A 19,342-nucleotide genomic window follows, 5' to 3' on the forward strand; every position below is an offset into this window, starting at 1 on the left:
GCTCATGCGGAGCTGGCGAGGACTCAATGTGGTCAGATGCATAGCCAATGAATAGGGTCAAAGCAGTGGGACACCTGAAATCCAACACACTCAATACTTCTCCCTCAACCCCCCCCCCCCCCCAACATCAACAATTGGGAGACAGCCCAGAGGGTCCCATACACAGGATCCTGTGAAAATGAAAGTGAATTCATGCTTATGGTCAGTTTTACATAAAAAGGTACTTCACAGATATTACAGTTGTGCTGATCTCAAGGGGTAAAAGGCAAGCCTAGTCTTAAATCCCATGAGTGAAGGTGAGCGATCGATGCAGAGGGGCGTGCCATAAATGAATGTATGACGTGGCATCCAGGGATGAGATAAGCCTGCTCATTCCTCCAGGACTACTGTCCTGTCAGCAGCATTCTCCTAATGCATCGATCATCAATTTGCTAAGCTTTAATTATAACTTAGAACAACTCACAAATCCTAAAAGTACCTAAGCACTGCTGCCAAAGCCATGCAAAGTCAACAAGCCGTATGACCATCCTTTTTAATCAAACAAAGCTGCATAGAGATATACGGTATATAGTTGGGGTCTTCAAGGTAGATGTCAGAGCGGCTCCTCCTGTGGCAAACGGCGTGTCCATCACCCAGAAACACGAAAAGGAATCAACTGGTTCTCAGTTTCTGAGATTAAAATGACAATGTTGTGTTTCAGCCATAGACAGGGGCAGACTGTCCTGTCCATATACCCTACAGGGAAATTTCCCGATGGGCTGATGCCCAGGGGGCCACCCAAGTCCTCCTTACTAGGCTTGAGCGAATGGAGCGTCAGATCATAGATCCGAAGTCGATTCGTTAAAATTTTTTGTTTGAAATGCTGTTTCCGTACAGCATTAAAATGTATGGGCCCAGTGTAGCAAAACTTTGTTTCGGCCGGAGTTGCGCGAGACTTCGTTGAATGACTTCGGTATTCCTTTCTGCGTATTTAAAATAATTTTTAAATAGGAATCCGAAGTTTGTTTTGGTACTGGTGACTTTGGATTCCAATTTTAAAATGTTTTTCAAAAAGTGGGCTGGGATTAAGGCCAAGATTGTAGACTAGATCACTTAACTCTCATTTATCTACTGCGACATCCACAAAATTCACAAAAATGCCGCAGCACCACGCCAAGCAAGCACTTTCAAAGGCAAAGGTGTAAACCACATCACACTTGTGCCAAATTCATTATTACTGTGCATTATTTCGTTAATTAGGCACAGCGACATAAAAACACTGCAAATGATAAATTACAAAAGAGAGCAGAGCCTCTAGGTGTAACGGCAACGCCCCCGTTGCTCCTAGAGACTCATTTGCGTATATTAAAACTTCATATTTCTCAGCAATGTGGACACATATCAACATGGAATCACAGAGGTCTTCAGCTGCCAAGAGTACATGTGAGAGGTCAGCCAGTGTCATAGGTACAAAACTGCTGACAGATGCTCTGGCTGGCACCAAAGGGAACTCAAATCTGTCACCTGCAGGACACCACTTGTCTCTATGCCTTTCCAGCCATTTTAACTTGTTTTCACGTGTGTATTAGACCTATTTTAGATTTCTCAGCATCTTTTCTTTTAGACCACAATTTTATTAACTATATTTTATTTGTATCTTAAATGTTATTTACCGCAGTTTTTTTTTATTATTGAATCTTTTCGACACCCTTTTCGCCTTGAGTGCCAACCTTGTTATTCTTCCATATCAATATAATTCCCTGGGTCTATAGTACTGGGAGCCTTGGCTGTGAACTCCGTGTCTAGCTGGGTCCAAGTGGAGCGATAGTGAGCCGTCTTTATAGACACAATTTTATCAAGTCTACACCTACTGTGACAACTATTTCAACCGCGAATGCAAAATGCTAAATTAGTCAACGAATGAAGCAAGACATCTTATCATCCAAGTAGAAACCAAGGTCGCACATGAACTTCCTGAAGGCTGTGACCACAGGGTTCATTCAATAATCATTTACAGTCTCAGGGTGATTGGGGATATATATTCTATATATTCAGTGAGACAGAAGGTACTTCCTGAAGTGAACATCATGCAGACACAGCATCAAATGATCCAGCCGCTAAAATAAACTCATGACCTACTGCGAAAGGGAAGAGACATGTCACCCAGGCAGATCCGTTGCAAGGATTCCTGGCCATCTGCTAGCTAAGTAAGTTGCGTTAGTATCTGAGCACATGGGCATGTTGAAGACCAAGTCTACTGATCACTTCAGCATAGACCACTGGCTGGAGGATCAGGTTCTTACGTTAGGCCAAGTCTGACGTTTGCCACAAATATATACCATAATGTTCCTATAGGTTTAGGTCGGGTGTCCTTGTAGCACATGTGACAGGTTTACAGCTTGTTACCAAAAATAATGTTGTAATATATGCAAATAAGCCTCTAGGAGGCATTGTCATTACACCTAGAGGCTCTGCTCTCTCCGCACCCTCTGCAGAGCCTATAGGTGTAATGGTAATGCCCCCGTTGCTCTCAGAGGCTCTTCCAAATTTATTAAAACATCATTTTTCTCAGCAATGAGGGCACATATGAACATGGGTCCAACACAGAGGCCTTCAGCTGCCAAGTGCATATGTAACAGGTCAGCCGGTGTCATAGGTGCAAATCTGCTGACAGATGCCCTTTAAAGGGAACCAGTCACCAGGATTTTGGGTACAGAGCTGAGGACATGGGCTGCTAGATGGCCGGTAGCACATCCGCAATACCCAGTCCCCATAGCTCTGTGTGCTTTTATTGTGTAAATAAACCGATTTGATACATATGCAAATTAACCTGAGATGAGTCCTGTATGTGAGTTGAGTCAAGGACAGGACTCATCTCAGGTTAATTTGCATATGTATCAAATCGGTTTATTTACACAATAAAAGCACACAGAGCTATGGGGACTGGATATTGCAGATGTGCTAGCGGCGATCTAGCAGCCCATGTCCTCAGCTCTTTGCACAAAATCCCGGTGACAGGTTCCCTTTAAGCTGATGAAAAAAAGAGAAGCATCCTGTGCTTTTTGGCAGCACGATAAAATGTTAACGTTACATTGCAGACTCTGCATATGCTGACGGGTTCTGTCATAGAAACACATATGTTTCCATCTCTCTGACTTTTATATAATGTAATCAGAGCCTTGGATTACTCAAGCTGAGGTCTATTCCTCGTGCTCCTTCCTGCTTTCCGTTAAAAAAAAAGCAAGGAACTGTTCAGCACATGGGAATTGTAAATTAGGGATAGATTATAATAGGGTGCAAGGAATGTAAATTACAATCCATCAGGTCCAATACCCACCCGTAAGCTAAAGAATATCGTGGGAGAATACATACAGGGAGCACATAGTTAAATAAAAATCTTCCTGCCGTTGTAAGACATTTCAAAGACTGCAATTCAGGCGGTGCAGATTCTTCCAATGTGATGGCTATAGAAAGGGTTAACAGTCCATGAAGGAGAGGGAACTGCAAAAAGAGGCTTCAGTTATGAGAAGCCTTTTGGGTACTCCCCTTAGATACACACTCCAAAACGTACTTCATATTGATGACTATGTAATTGGCAGGAGTCTGACTCTTGTGACCACCCACTACCCCTCCCCCCCCCCAACGGGGTGTGCCTCCCTGTAGGAATGTGCATGCTGCCACTCTATTCACCTCCATGGGTCAACCAAAGAAGCGCTGGGCAATCTCCAACTGCCCCATAGAGAAGAATAAGGAGACTCATGCCCAAGCAACGCTCCATTCACATGGGGAGACATAGGAGGCAGTTTGATCCTGTAGATAGGTGGTAAGACTAAAACTTGGGGCAAGCCCTTTAATTCTGCCAAAGCCTGTGAGTCCTGCTTCCCTTGCCTAACCTCTGAAGGACAGGTGATGGACTCATAAGAGGTCTATGTTTTTATAGGACAAAGCCTAGTTGTCAAGTATTGCAGTCTGTCAACTTCAGCCCATGCGACCTGTGCATCTAGAAGAACAGGTTTTTCTTCCCTATTATCAAAGAAAGCAGAAACAAAAAAAATGTGTAACTTCCCTGAAAGTGTCCAGAATGAAAACAATTCATTGTGAAACACATTGCCGGAGGTATTGCTTATGCCTGTGCGGCCAGGCTAGATCTTCATCCTTTCTCTTATCCCAGGGTGTTCCTGTACAGGTAAACATACACCGTCTGGAGGTACCTCTTCCATAAGTCCTAGAAATGATGACAGCTTCTGCCTAAATTCGGGAAGACAGAGGTCCAAGACTCTTCCTCCTTACAAAATTTATATTTGTATTCATGGGAATGTTGTGGGGAGAAGGGTTTTAACAGGGAAAGTCCTTGCCTGGCTATTCCCATATCACCCATCCTTAAGATTGGTGGGGATTCCCAATCAAAATACAAAATAATTTTCTGTGGGAAAACTCCTTAAAAAAAAAAAAAAAAAAAGGGATATTTTACTCACAAGGGGGTTTATTTTTAACTAAATATCCATAGAAAACTAATTTAAGATTTTCTTTTGTTGTCGTTTTTTTATTTCCATTCATGCAGTACCATATAGTTCAAAATTAAAGGGGTTGTCCAAGATAAAAAGAAAGCAGGCTTGTTTTTCTAAGGCTACTTTCACACTAGCGTTCTGCTGTCCGCTCATGAGCTCCGTTTGAAGGAGCTCACGAGCGGAGCAGAACGCTTCCGTCCAGCCCTGATGCAGTCTGAATGGATGCGGATCCGCTCAGACTGCATCAGTCTGGCGGCGTTCAGCCTCCGCTCCGCTCGCCTCCGCACGGCCAGGCGGACAGCTGAACGCTGCTTGCAGCGTTCAGCTGTCCGCCTGGCCGTGCGGATCCGTCCAGACTTACAATGCAAGTCAATGGGAACGGATCCGCTTGAAGATGTCACCATATGGCTCAATCTTCAAGCGGATCCGTCCCCCATTGACTTTACATTGAAAGTCTGAACGGATCCGCTCAGGCTACTTTCGCACTTAGAAATTTTCTCGCACTTAGAAAGTTATTAATGCAGACGGATCCGTACTGAACGGAGCCTCCGTCTGCATTAATATGATCGGATCCGTTCAAACGCAAGTGTGAAAGTAGCCTAATCCTGGACAACCCCTTTAAATTCAAAATATTGCCCTTCTGTAGCAGAGAGATAAAACTCCTATATACAATGTATAGGTAACCTATTGTTAAGTTTAGATGTTATCTGTTCGTAAAATAGCTTATTAATAGAATTAGGATAACAATGTGATTGTTTTCTTGATAGGCCTAGACACAGAAGAGCATTGTACTTATCAGTGTAATGTGTGATGTTCTAATTGAGTCACTCATCCCCCCCCCCCCCTCTGGTCAGAGTGAATGGTCTGCCTGAGAAAGTCAAACGAGGCTGTTTGCAGTGGTAACAGTCCAAACAAATAGGAAACTATAGAGCTAGGACTGGAAGTAGAATACATGGAGTAACTTAAAAAAAAAAAAAAAAGAGATACAAAAAACTGTTTTCTTTGAAAAAACAATAATATTTACATATAGGCTGTTAATATTTGATTAAAAAGCGTTTTCATAGATTGCAAAAAACAAACTGACCAAAATAACAAAAGAATGAACATTCTTCTGTCAAAACCCCTGCCGCTCCAGTGGTTCCTATGGCCAGTCCGCCTAACCACTGCAGCCAATGACTGGCCTCAGCAGCCCTGCACTATACACTACTGAGGCCAGTGATGCCTGGAGTGCTCACACGTGTAGACTGGCACATCATCGCCTACAGAAGAAGGAACTGGCAAGGAGCACTAAAGCAGCAGTTCTTTTTATTATTTGACGATATTTTCTCTTTCTGCCCAGATTTTCCAAAATCTCAGGAAACCCCCTTTAAAAGGGGTTGTGCCAAGGTTTTCCTGAAAGGTCATCAGTAGTGTTGACTTGAGCGAAGCCCCTTTAAGTAGTCCTGCCTTGTCAGAGTGCAATGAAGCAACTTTAAACAAATACCGTACATCATCCCTTTGTCAAGGTAAGCAGTAAGGTTAGTCATTACATCTAAATTATTGAATGCAAATGTGTAGTAGGCCAAATACCAACTTTATTACCAGTAAGTGCTAGAACCATAGCAAGCGGTATTTCAATACACCCCCCAGTAGATAGAAAATGCAAAAGTAAAACCTAACAATACAAAAACTCAAAATAAGGAGAAGTGTGCACTTCACAATGCACTCCGGAAGACACTGAACTAGTGCCGACCGAGGAAGATTGGTTTTATTTTGCAAGAAATCTGTCATCACAAAGGTAATCAAATGTGAGGAGGCTACAAACCACAACAAGATGTCAGAGGAAAGAGCATAAGGGTGTTCAGCGAGGGGTGCAGAGACACAAATTAGCAAATCCTGTCCTAGTAACAGCTAACTACTAAATAAAAAACATATTATATATAGGCCCCATGCACACGGCCGTTGTTCACAGCCGTGTGCGGGCCGTGGAACCGCGGCCTGGATCCCTCCTGAGAGCAGGAGCGCACGGCGTCACTGGTTGCTATGACGCCGTGCGCCCCCTGCTGCCGGCACAGTACAGTAATACACTGGTATAGATCGTACCAGTGTATTACTGTACTGTGCCGGCAGCAGGGAGCGCACGGCGTCATAGCAACCAGTGACGTCGTGCGCTCCTGCTCTCAGGAGGGATCCAGGCCGCGGTTCCACGGACCGCACACGGCTGTGAACAACGGCCGTGTGCATGGGGCCATACAGTGAGGAACAGAAGTATTTGAACACCCTGCGATTTTGCAAGTTCTCCCACTTAGAAATCATGGAGGGGTCTGAAATTCACAGTATGATTTTAAAAGAATGCATTTGTCTTGCACTGCTGAACATAAGTATTTGAACACCTGAGAAAATCAGTGGTAATATTTTGTACAGAAGCCTTTGTTTGCAATTACAGATGTCAAACGTTTCCTGTAGTTCTTGACCAGGTTTGCACACACTGCAACAGGGGTTTTGGCCCACTCCTCCACACAGGTCTCCTCTAGATCTGTCAGGTTTTGGGGCTGTCACTGAGCAACACAGAGTTTCAGCTCCCTCCAATGATGTTCTATTGCAGGGATCAGCAACCTCCGGCACCCCAGATGTTCTGAAACTACAACTCCCAGAATGCTCTATTCACTTCTTTGGGAGTTGTGAGAACAGCCAGGCATGTTTGCATGCTGGGAGTTGTAGTTTCACAGCAGCTGGAGTGCCGAAGCTTGCTGATCCCTGTTCTATTGGATTTTGGTCTGGAGACTGGTTAGGACACTCCAGAACCTTGATATGCTTCTTACGGAGCCACTCCTTGATTATCCTGGCTGTGTGCTTCGGGTCGTTGTCATGTTGGAAGACCCAGCCACGACCCATCTTCAATGCTCTGACTGAGGGAAGGAGGTTGTTGCTCAAAATATCACAATAAATGGCCCCATTTATCCTCTCCTTAATACAGTGCAGTCGTCCTGTCCCCTTCGCAGAAAAGCACCCCCAAAGCATGATGTTACCACCCCCATGCTTCACAGTAGGGATGGTGTTCTTGGGAAGCAACTCATCCTTCTTTTTCCTCCAAACACGACAAGTGAAGTTTAGACCAAAAAGTTCTACTTTGGTCTCATCTGACCACATGACTTTCCAACCATGTCGGCGTAGTGTTCTACCGACAGTGACCTTTGAATCTGTGGTTCCAGCTCTCTTCATGTCATTGACCAGCTCCTCACTTGTAGTTCTGGGCTGATTCCTTACCTTTCTTATCATCAGTGATACCCCACGAGGTGAGATCTTGCATGGAGCCCCAGACAGAGGCAGACTGACAGTTGTCTTTAGCCTCCTTCATTTTCTAACAATTGCCCCAACAGTTGATCTATTTTCACCAAGCTGCTTGGCAATTACCCCATAGCCCTTTTCGAGCCTTGTGGAGGTCCCCAAAATGGTAGTAGTTGGTGTCTGACTGACTGTGGGGTGGGCAGGGGTCTTTAAAGAGCTCAGACAGATGCTACCAAGTTATATTAATGAGTGGAGTAAAAGGCACAGTAGCAGGTCTTTGAGAGCCAGAATTCTTGCTGTTTCTCAGGTGTTCAAATACTTATGTTCAGCAGTGCAAGACAAATAAAATCTTTAAAAATTATACAATGTGGTTTGCTAATTTTTTTTTTACTTATTCTGTCTCTCAGAGTGGGAATGCACCTACAATGTGAATTTCAGACCCCTCCATGATTTCTAAGTGGGAGACCTTGCAAAATTGCAGGGTGTTCAAATACTTCTTTTCCTCACCGTATGTATATGTATATATATATATATATATATATATATATATATATATATATATATATATATATATATATATATATATATATAATATATTTTAGCTAAAAGGACCCAGCTTTGCCTGGGTATATTTAATCTATTTAATGTTTGTGTGTTTCCTTAAAAGATAGACAGTATCCACTATAACCGTGAACTCCATAGCCCCCCACCCCTGACCCCCCCCCCCATAGTGCCCCGTCTCCTTAAAATGGGACCTCTACAGCAGCCCACCCCCTTCATTTTGACCTTTACAGCAGCCTGACCCTTTTAACAGTGAGTTCCACAGCACCCCACCCCCTTGACAGTGACCTCCACAAGGGCCCGCCCCCTTAACAGTGACAATAGGTTACAGTCCCCTTAAATGACCTCCACCATTCTCGGCCCCCTTAACAGAGACCTCCACAGCGACTGCCCCTTTAACAGTGACTGCCACTGTACCCCGCTCCCTTAACAGTGACCTCCACTGTACCCTGCCTCTTAACACTAACCTCCATAGTGGACCGTCCCCTTAACTGTGACCTCCACCATTCTCTGCCCCCTTAACAGAGATCTCCACAGTGCCCTCCCCTTTAACAGTGACCTCCACAGCATCCCGCCCCCTTAACAGTGACCTCCACAGTACCCCATCTCCTTAACAATGATTTCCACAACACTGCACCCCTTAACAGTGGCCTCTACAGAAATCTGCCCCTTAACACTGACCTCCACAGCTGACAGTCCCCTTAACTGTGACCTCCACAGCAGCCTGCCCCTAGGGTGGCCAGAGGACCGGTTTTAGGCCGGACAGTCTGGCTTTCAGACTCCCTGTCCTCCATTCGGCGCAGGCCCTAGACAGACAGAGATGTCCTTTTGAACAGCTCACTCTCAGACAGCAGCACTGTGCTGTCTAAGCGTGAGCTGCAGGGAGAAAGTCACCCTCTCGCCCACCCCTGCAGCTGACAGAAGTTGATATTTTACAATAGCAGTTGACTGCGGAGTGTCAGGGAGCGTGGCCTAACCAGGTCGGGGGCATAGCTGAGCGGGACCTGGGGGCAAGGCCAAGTCCGTCTTTTGAGGGTGGCCTGAATGGCCACCCTACCTGCCCCCTGAACTGTGACCTCCACAGTGCTCCGCTCCCTTAACATTGTCATCTACAGCGCCCTGCCCCTTTAAAGCTGACCTACAAAAGTGAAGACAAATGGCTAGGTTGTTATGGAAACCTGGTGTAAAACTTTGTGTATGTGGAGACTAAGGACCTGCGAGCTTCTATTGGCTGATAAGGGACATGTGACCGTGTGTATGGCAATTGGGATACAAAGAGAAAGACTGCAGGCTTCTATTGGCTAATGTAGGTCATGTGAAGTGCCATATTTACATTTTTTTGGTAGCATCTCAGGAACGGTATGTCCCAGAGAGCTGAGACCCAGTCTAAAACGTCCCCGGACACCTGTACCAATTTCTTGATTGTAAATGCGATGGTGTGGATTTAAGTTAGGTATATTTGGATTGTGGGTGAAATTTCAGGATGAACCTAAAATGCACTCTAACCTTTACAGGTGAACTTAATGTGATCTCTAAACTTTCGAATGCACATGTTCAATTGCTGTTCTCTAACAAAGAGCTTAGCGGGAAAATTCACAACAGGTGTTTGATCCATGAATCGCCAATAAATTTCCTGGTTCAATTAGAACTGGTATTTAAACAGTCCTCCTCATCATGCTGTTCACATTCTGACATCATGAGACCAAGACGACACCCAACTATTGATCAACACTTCGCCATTACAAGGGTTCAAACAGGATGTTCTCAGATGGAAGTAGCCACTGAGCTTCGAGTGTCACACAGTGTCATCAGCAACTTGCAATAAAAAAAACTGCAAGGGTACCTGACCATACCACCAGGCACAGGCATCATCACCGAGCATCATGCATGAGCCAGGGAGCATGTACACCGGATGAGGGACCAGTGGGCCTTAGTACTTTTCACTGATGAAAGTCGATTCACGCTGAGCAGAAATAATGGACACCAACGATGTTGGAGACGTCAAGGAGAGAGCTATGCATCAGCCACTGTTGTCACTAGACAATCCTTTTGTGGTGGTGGTGTTACAGTGTGGGCAGGTGTATCTAGTCTATACAGAAGTGCCCTACACTTTGTGAATGGTACAGTGACAAGCCCATACTACTTGAATAACATCATTAATCCAGTCATTGTGCCTCTGCATGAACAACACAGGTCTAATTTCATCTTAATGGATAACAATGCGCCAGCTCATCAAGGTCGCATCATTGGAGAACGGCTGTTGGTGTTCGGGGCCACTTGTGAGAGCCTTCAAACGGAACTCACAAGCGGAGCCCCGAATGCTAGTGTGAAAGTAGCCTAAGTCGACTTGTGAACAGCATGAGATGTCGTTGTCGAGCTATAATTGCTGCTCAAGGCCAGTGTTCCCTCTAAGCTGCATGGGTGCATTGTGCCCCCGCTCACCCTGCCGCCGGCAAAATGCCCACACTCAAGAGGACGTCTTCAATACGACCTGTGCGGCTCAGCGTGGTGCCGCCTACACATATTGCCGCATTACTGCTGCGGCTCCTCCTTTTTCTGACCGGAAGAGAAGAGGAGGACTGAGCACGCAGCAGCAGCAGCCTGGCGAGGTAACGTGGAGGCGGCGTCATCTTAGAGCCTGAGGCAAGAGTAGTTTTACGGTCAGGGTAACCCATTGGTAAAAGCTCAGCAAAGACATCATTTGAACTCATGGGTTTTCACAAGGGCATAATAGACTGCACAGGAATGTATCCATCTGAGGCTCGGGGTCCAGGGGCCCCCTGAGAGTCTGGGACCCCACAGGCTGCAGCAATATAATACCTCGGGAACGCCCAGATCACACAGGTTTTTGTCAGACATTAACCCCTTACACTTTTCTTCTCACGGACTCGTTATTTGGTTTAGCTGATACACTTGAGCATGTCCACAACATTTACAGCAGGTTACACTTGTTTGTTTCCTCCTTTTGGTCCCTGGTGCTGCCCTCTGCTATGATGCCCTCACCTAAAGTACCCTCATCTTCAGTGTCATCACCTATAGGTCCCTCATCTACAGTGCCATCACCTATAGCACCCCCATCCACAGTGCCATCAACTATAGCATCCCCATCCACAGTGCCATCAACTATAGCACCCCCATCTACAGTGCCATCACCTATAGCACCCCCATCCACAGTGCCATCAACTATAGCATCCCAATCTACAGTGCCATCAACTATAGCATCCCCATCTACAGTGCCATCAACTATAGCATCCCCATCTACAGTGCCATCAACTATAGCATCCCCATCTACAGTGCCAAAAACTATAGCATCCCCATCTACCGTGTCATTTAATCTTGCCAGGAACAACAGCGTGATGGCGCTATACATTACTGTGCTAAAACTAATGGCTCTATAGATGACTACAGTATACATTATAAGCCCTGCACCATGCCGTACAAAATACAGTATCATCCATACACCATGCTGTACAATATACAGTAAAATACCTACACTGTGCGGTTATTGTGTATATGGTACAGCATAGTGTATGGATTATACTGTATATTGTACAGCATGGTACATACCAAGAGGTGGAACCGAACTGAATCGCACATCCACAATGCTGTGCTTAGATCTAATTAAACTCGCTTCTCAGCGCAATATTAAAGTGTACAGCCCTCTATATTTTATGCTGTACAAGAGTCATTAGCTTACATTTTGATCAAAAGGCATAAGCCTACTGGTGTATGAACTATACTGTATATTGTACTGCATGGTGCAGGGATCATACTGTATATTACACTGCATGGTGTAGGGATTATACTGTGTATTACACAGCATGGAGCAGGGATTATACTGTATTGTACGGGATGGCGCAGGGGTTACACTGTATTGTACGGGATGGCGCAGGGGTTACACTGTATGCTCTTTGATGTGACAATTATCTTAGGTTTTCCTATCGCCCACCTTTGATGGTGCTGTGCCACGCTCTGAGATGACCCTGCTCAGCAGCTGCCAAGGTTTAGAGGGAACACTGCTCAAGGCCACATGATAAGTTATTGAGACATTGAATTTTTTTGTGGGGGTGTATACCCACCACTTTTGCTTTAATAAGTAGTTTGCGATAATGAAATCACCATTGCTGCTTCTACGTAAATGCCCTACTTTCATGATATAATATCACTGTAGCAGGAAATTTTTATGTTTTTCATAAACTCCCTAGCTTTTTGTGAGTAGTGTAATTTTAGTCCATACTGGATCCACATAATTTTTTGTCAAAAATGAGAGGGAATCCCATCAGAGAAATGTAATTTGGTTCCCTACTTCTCTCCGATAGGACTTTATACAGTAAACATGGATACATGAAGAAACCTCAAGAGTCGTGAGGGTGAGGGGACTGGTAATAATCTAAACTATGATTTACCGGTACTGACGTTATCCCTTAAGACTGCGTAGGACCAGTTTACTGTAAAAACAGATTAAGTGCTAATAATGTATGTTCCAAACAATAAGGACAAAGACCAGATTTTCAATACCTTTCCTCTGAAAGTTAACCAGAACTGGAAAAGAATGAATAGCAAAGAGTTGAATCATGAGCATGGTACGTTGATTGCCTCTCCTGATTTCGTAACATTATCAGAGTCAGACTGCTTAATGGAAAATTCTTGCCAACCTACTGGTTAGCTCCCACAGAAAAGGATAATTCAGCATGATGAAGAAACATGACCGATTATTTCTGTTCACATAAGGCAGTAAACCGTTTATCAATAGCTGCCCACCCGATAGAGGAACGCATTGCCGAGTGCAGTCCGAATATCTGAAATGGCATCACTAACATACATGAACATGCTACAAATCTGTAGGGTACTGACCCGTAATACAGCACCCATAGACTGCTGTGGGCTTGTACTGTACTGCTATTACTCTATAGAATCCAGACTATTTAAAATAAAAATCATGGAATACTCCCTCACATACCGTATATACCGAGGTATTCTGCCCAGAAACTTTTTTCAACAGGCCCCTCCCACAGCGACTTCTTCACAACCCCCACTCCTGTGGCTAGTCAAGATCACCCTCTCAGACGGGGTCTAACAGCAACTCCATCCGTTTCCTATATTTGTATATAATGTCATTTCATAATACTGTTGAGGGGGGCCTGGCAATAAAGTATTTTAGTCCTCCTCCTGGGTGGGCCCCTTCTGAGTTTGGGCCCCAAACAGCCGCTTCCCCTATAGCTACACCCCTGTTGGTAAGTCACCATACAGTGTCCTGTCCCACAGCTCTTCCATGTGTATGAACCCTTAAAGGGGTATTTCTCTGAATAGGTCATCAATATCAAATTGGTGTGGGTCCAACACCTTGCACTCATCCATTGTGTTGCGGTCGTGCCAGCATACCAGCATATTGCAGCTCCGCTCCCGACTGTATGTGATGCTGTATTGATAAACTCCCACCAGTATTGCTTCCAAGGAAGAAAAATCCTGAAAAACTCCACCATACAGTGGTACATACGAGTGGCAGGGACTGTGCCCGCCTCTCTACTTCTGCTCAAATCTCTGCCATGTGCACGAGGCCTAAGGGTGGCAGCACACGGTGCGGATTGCACACGGTTTTTCCCACATGGATTTACATGCAAATAAATAAAAAAAAATTTGAACAAGTTCTATTTATTCGCGGTGCGGAGTCACGGAGAGAAACCCCACGGAAACACTCCGTAGTGAATGTGCACCGCATCACTGATGCTGACCCAAACGGCCGGGGCCCATATATTGTGGACCCGCTGTTTGCGGGCCGCAATACGGGCACGGCCAGGTGCATGAGGCCCAATACAGTATCAGCAAAGTGTATGAGATTACACAAATCTCATGTACACTCTGCTTCTTTCTTCCTTCCGGAAATTGACCTGACGTCAATTGTTCATGCGATTTTTGGCGCAGATTTAACCCTTTTCAATGCACCACAAAAACACAAGTAACACATGAGGTTTTTGGTGCAGATCTGCTCTGGAAACTCACAGAAATCCGAAAGACCTCCGGCACTCCAGCTGTTCTGAAACTACTACTCCCAGAATCCTCCTTTAACTTCTATGGGAAACAACCACGGCACGCCAACTTCTCAACAAGCTTCAGTGTTTATTGTTCACCCAGCGTGCAACGTTTCGACTCCACTGAGTGCACGCTGGGTGAACAATAAACACCGCAGCTTGCTGAGAAGTTGGAGTGCCGTGGTTTTTCCCCCGATTTTCTGCATCGTGGGATCTCTAGAGGCTAGGATCTGACACCACAGGCACCGCCACGATATGGACTCTTTGAGATAACTCGAAAGGTAGTGCTGTCCTATCTCTTAATTTTAACTTCTATGAGAGTTACAAGAAGAGCCAAATAAGTGTGCATGCTGGGAGTTGTAGTTTACAGCAGCTGGAGTGCCGAAGGATGCTGATCCTCGGTGTACAGCGTTTCCCAGGAAATCACGATCATGGACAATCCTTGGAAAAGTCGATCGGTCATTAGAAGGCATTATGAAACAGCAAATAACCATCTGCCAGCTATCAATAGATTTGATAACAAATGGATTCTAAAATCAATGTCTGTGCTACGGTTTATAGATTAGATATGTACAGTACGTGGCGGACAATCAGTGGCATCTATTCACGGTGGTTACAATCTACTGTCCCCATGTCACATAAGCGAGAGGACAATTGACCTACTTGTACATTCTACTAGCGTTAGAAGAAACAAATATGCTGAAAGTTCAAGCGAACAAAGGGAGCGCATACAAAACCAACCCCGGTTGTGCTGTAAGGTGTCAGTATTCTGAATTACTGCACTCCTACGTCCGCCATATTACATGATGTTGGCCTTTTGCTGATAAACGTTTGGAGATCATGACATTTTTGGATCCCATCATCCATGGTGGAAACGCATGACCTGCTGTTTCAGATTCCCTGTAAAAGCTACAGGAATATGTAAGGCCTTGTGCACATGGCCGTTGCCATTTGGGGGCCAAAAAACGCGGATCCACAAAATATGGATACCGTCTGTTTGCATCCCACACTTTCCTCAGTCTCTATTAGAATAGAAATGTCTACTCCTATCCACAAATGGCATCTGTGTGCTGTCCGTATTTTTGCGGCCCCGTAGACATGAATGGTTCCACGTGCAGATCGGATGTGAACCAAAATAAGAATGCCTTAGGCTTCATGCACAAGACTGTAGTGTTTATTCGTACACTATACGTAGTTTTTGTGGATTGCACACTGACCCATTCATTTCTACGGGGCCATGAACACATCCGTATTTTTTGCAAATCCATGTGGCTGCTCCGCAAATTATAGAACAAGTCCTTCCTATTGATGGGAGTGAGAAAAATGCGGAATACAAATGGAAGGTATCTGTATTTGTGAACCCGTTTGAGGACGAAGCCATGAGCTTGAAGCTTTCCCTTGTAGGACGTCATCTATATGTTGACTTGCTGTATGGTACAAGATACCTGATAAAACTCATGTATATTATAAACATATTGGGAGATATACTTCTTGGCGTATATCCATCTGTCACAGATTCGGTCGCAAAGGGAAATTGCTGCAAAATCTACAGTCATCCTATGAACACAACAGCTGTCCTTACAGACACCAAAAATGACCCATCATGGCCAGAGGGCCACACAACAGCTTCCTCAGTCGAATTTCCATGTCAATAGTTTACGGCCTGAATGCACTTGTTTGACCTTGTTACGAGGATCCCTAGAACTGGCAGAATTTCGCTCCTGGTATGTTTTGAACAGCTTGCAAATATAGAATCAATGACTATACGTAGATTCAGTCATGATCTAACAGCTCGGCCTGCGATCCACTGCCTCCAAAGCGTGGACTGAGCATTTTGGCGCTGTCAGTGGGACATAATGTTGTCTGATTAGGACCAGACTAGATGTGCATGTCTTGGAATGAACAAAGAGCTTCACTGTGTGAAGACAAGGCAGAGGGATTAAAACCCGGGGACTACTACCCCCTACTGCTCCTGCAGATAAAGTTGCTGAAAACTGCCTCTTTGCAACACAAAAAGGTAAAGAAGCGAGAATAAAAAGGAGCATAAATCATGAAAAAGACCCATACAGACATGTCTTCTATGGGGACACGGCTGACAGGCCTCTGCATGAACAATAACTGAAGACAAGGAGGGAAAAAAAGTTTGATCAGATTACCCCTGACAGCACAACATCACATCTTCCTACAGAATCTAAGCATACCCTCAACCAATCATGCAATGTAATAAAAAATATCTGCGTTTTCCATCCTAAAGCAATTTATTTTTGCACATTTCTGGTTATTTAATGATTAATAATATCCAGCCAGACATTGCAGAGCAGCAAAACTACTGGCGCGTGTACAGACACAGACAACAGGCGCACCAATCTGCAACTGCACATTTTTCCATAGCGACACAAGCCGCCCTAGCACAACCAATAAAATTTTGCAGCATGACAGCAGCGGCAAAAGCAGCTCACTAGAAAGTGCAGCAGCTACTACACCATATGTGATCTCGCCTGCAAAGCAACACTAATGCAACCACGGTGGACTGGGTCCAAGGTATACAGCCGAGGCCTGTGCGAGGTGGCAACCTGCGACAAAGCCATGCACAGGAATCTCTGCTCTCATAGTCACATCTTGTTCTGCAGTGGAAACACAACCAGATCATAAAAACTGGACTACAACTGCATCCCTTCTCCACTCCATTGTGCCCCTAAGCCATTGCTCCTGCAACCCAAATTTCTAGCAGAACCATGTGGACTGTAATAACACAAAGAAACAGTAAGGTAATTGTAACAGAGGTAACTTGCACAAGGCACATTACTGCTGGCCAGGTTATAAACTTCAACCTTGTGTTGTGTAAAGGGAAAAAATATCCGCCATTAAAGTGGTGACACTTCATTTCTAAAAATCTGAGGGAGGCATGATTGATGTTAGAAGTGGGGCTCTCAACAGGAAGGGGGAGGGAGGCATGAGGCTTCATCAAAATTATAACTATGGCATTTAAAACAGAAGCAACATACCTTGTGCCACCCCAAGCCTGGAAGTATCTGCTGCTACAGGGGAAAGATTCCTAGATTATTTACAAATATACACATTCTGTTTATAAAACAAAGTAACAATGTATCACCTACAAACAAGTGGCAGCACCTACCTCCTCCTGTTCTGACTGGATCTCTTCTTCTTCCTTTTAAAAACGTATATATATATATATTTTTTTTTTTCTAAAAACAAATCCAATAGAAGTTTAGACTTTTGCCTTTTAAAATCCTTCTCAGCACCTTTTGTCCCCAGAAATACAATCCAGATGAAATTCCGGCTCAAAAATCATCCACACAAGAAAGAAATGCAGAACTTCCAGACCAAATAGCAGATGAAGTTTCCCCTCTGCTCAGGCAGGTCCTTTCTTTTCCTGGACGAGGAGGAGCAATTAAATAATTAAACAAAAAAAAAAAAAAAAAAATCTTAAAAGAGGGATTAAAAGTGCTGGGGAGGGGGAGAGATGAGAAGTGTGGAGTGAGGTGGGGGGCCACAAAGCTCCAAGGGAGGGTCTGGGGAGGGAGATTATCAGTGCTGGGATCCTTGGAGGTGAGTGGGGGGGTGACTAGGGTGCTATTTGGGGGGTACAGTGTCGCACTCTAGAGCCGCACCCTGCACACAGACACACACGGCAGCACTCTCTCTGTGTCTCTCCTCCCCTGTACTGCTTCCAGCAGCACACACACTCCCCTCCCCCTCTGTCTCTGGTTTCCCCTCCTCTCAGGAGGCAGTCTCTCTCTGTCTCTGCTACTCTCACTTCCTCAGGCGTCACATTTCTCCTCTATCTGTCTCTTCCCTTTCCTCTATTTCCCCTTTTTAAAACATGCTTTTTTTTCCTGCACATAGTAACATTATAGTCCCCTTCTGTGAGAGGATGTCTGCAGCTCACCAGCTTCTCTTACCTGCATGCTCCAGGCTGCTGCTGCCCAACTGTTAGCTCTGACCATATGCCAGGGTGCATAATGTCTCAATGGGTGGGCACAAAAGAGGAGATGCCTGGGGGGTGGGGGACACTAGAAGGGAGAGGTCACATAGCTGGCCATGACCCTGTCTCACCCTTTCTTTAACCCTGGCATAGTTTGTGTACACTTGCAGTAAATACCCCTCTCCTTCTCTGGCTGGGCTGCTGGAAGGTGCAGCATGAGTGGTGGGTGTCACAGCCCTGTCACTAGCACTATAGAGGGTGTCTAGAAATGCACGGAGAATTTAGACACGGGGATAGGAGACTGTACCAGCACTGGAGATAGAGCGGATACCGTAACCATATATTACCGCTTTTCGCAAAGATTTTACTAAATCGGCAATCTCCAGCACACCAGTTGTGCTCCAACTACGACTCCCAGTAGGCACACTCACTTGGCTGTTCTCGGAACGATCATAGAGGTGAATGGAGTACGCTAGGAGTTGTAGTTTGACAGCAGCTGGAGTGCCGGAGGTTTCTGACCTGTGCACTATAACCCTAAGTTCACACTTGCGCGTTTTACAGTGCGTTCGAACGCGCTGTAAAACGCATAACCGATGCAAACCAATGCTTCCCTATGGGACTGGTTCACATTTTCGCGTTTTACAGCGTGTTAGAACGCGCTGAAAAACGCCCAACGCATAAATAAGTTCTTGAGCTTCTTTGGGGCGTTTTGTCGCGCGTTCCCGTACATAGACTTTCGGGAACGCGCGACAATGGGCGTTCGCTTGTCTCTGTATGCGCGATTGCAAACGCCCGTACAATCGCGCATACAGAGCGCTCCTTTCAGAACGCTGAGGTGTGAACCCAGGGTAAGAGGGCACCACTGACAATTATCAGCGACCAGTGGGGTATTGCAGAAATGCTGACACAGTGAATACAGTATAAGGGCTCATGCACACAACCGTATGTATTTTGCGATCTGCAAAACACGGATCCACAAAAAATACTGATGACGTCCGTGTACATTCTGTATTTCGTGGAACGGAACAGCCGGCCCCTAATAGAACAGTCCT

General features: G+C 45.1%; 1 protein-coding gene across 3 annotated transcripts in view; it reads right to left on the reverse strand.

The window, feature by feature from the left end:
- The window catches only part of ERBIN (erbb2 interacting protein), a 209,115-nt gene extending 191,124 nt beyond the window's left edge, over nt 1-17,991 (reverse strand). For 2 of the 3 annotated variants that reach the window (XM_044276140.1, XM_044276139.1), the window contains exon 1: nt 17,481-17,989. The gene's annotated coding sequence lies outside the window, so the exon portion shown is untranslated. Of the gene's footprint in view, nt 1-17,480 lie in introns of all 3 variants that reach the window. The other variant, XM_044276141.1, reaches the window with a different exon arrangement.
- Between the last annotated feature and the right edge of the window lie 1,351 nt (nt 17,992-19,342).

This window comes from Bufo gargarizans, chromosome 1 (assembly GCF_014858855.1).
Source record: "Bufo gargarizans isolate SCDJY-AF-19 chromosome 1, ASM1485885v1, whole genome shotgun sequence".
NCBI classification, from domain to species: Eukaryota; Metazoa; Chordata; class Amphibia; order Anura; family Bufonidae; genus Bufo; species Bufo gargarizans.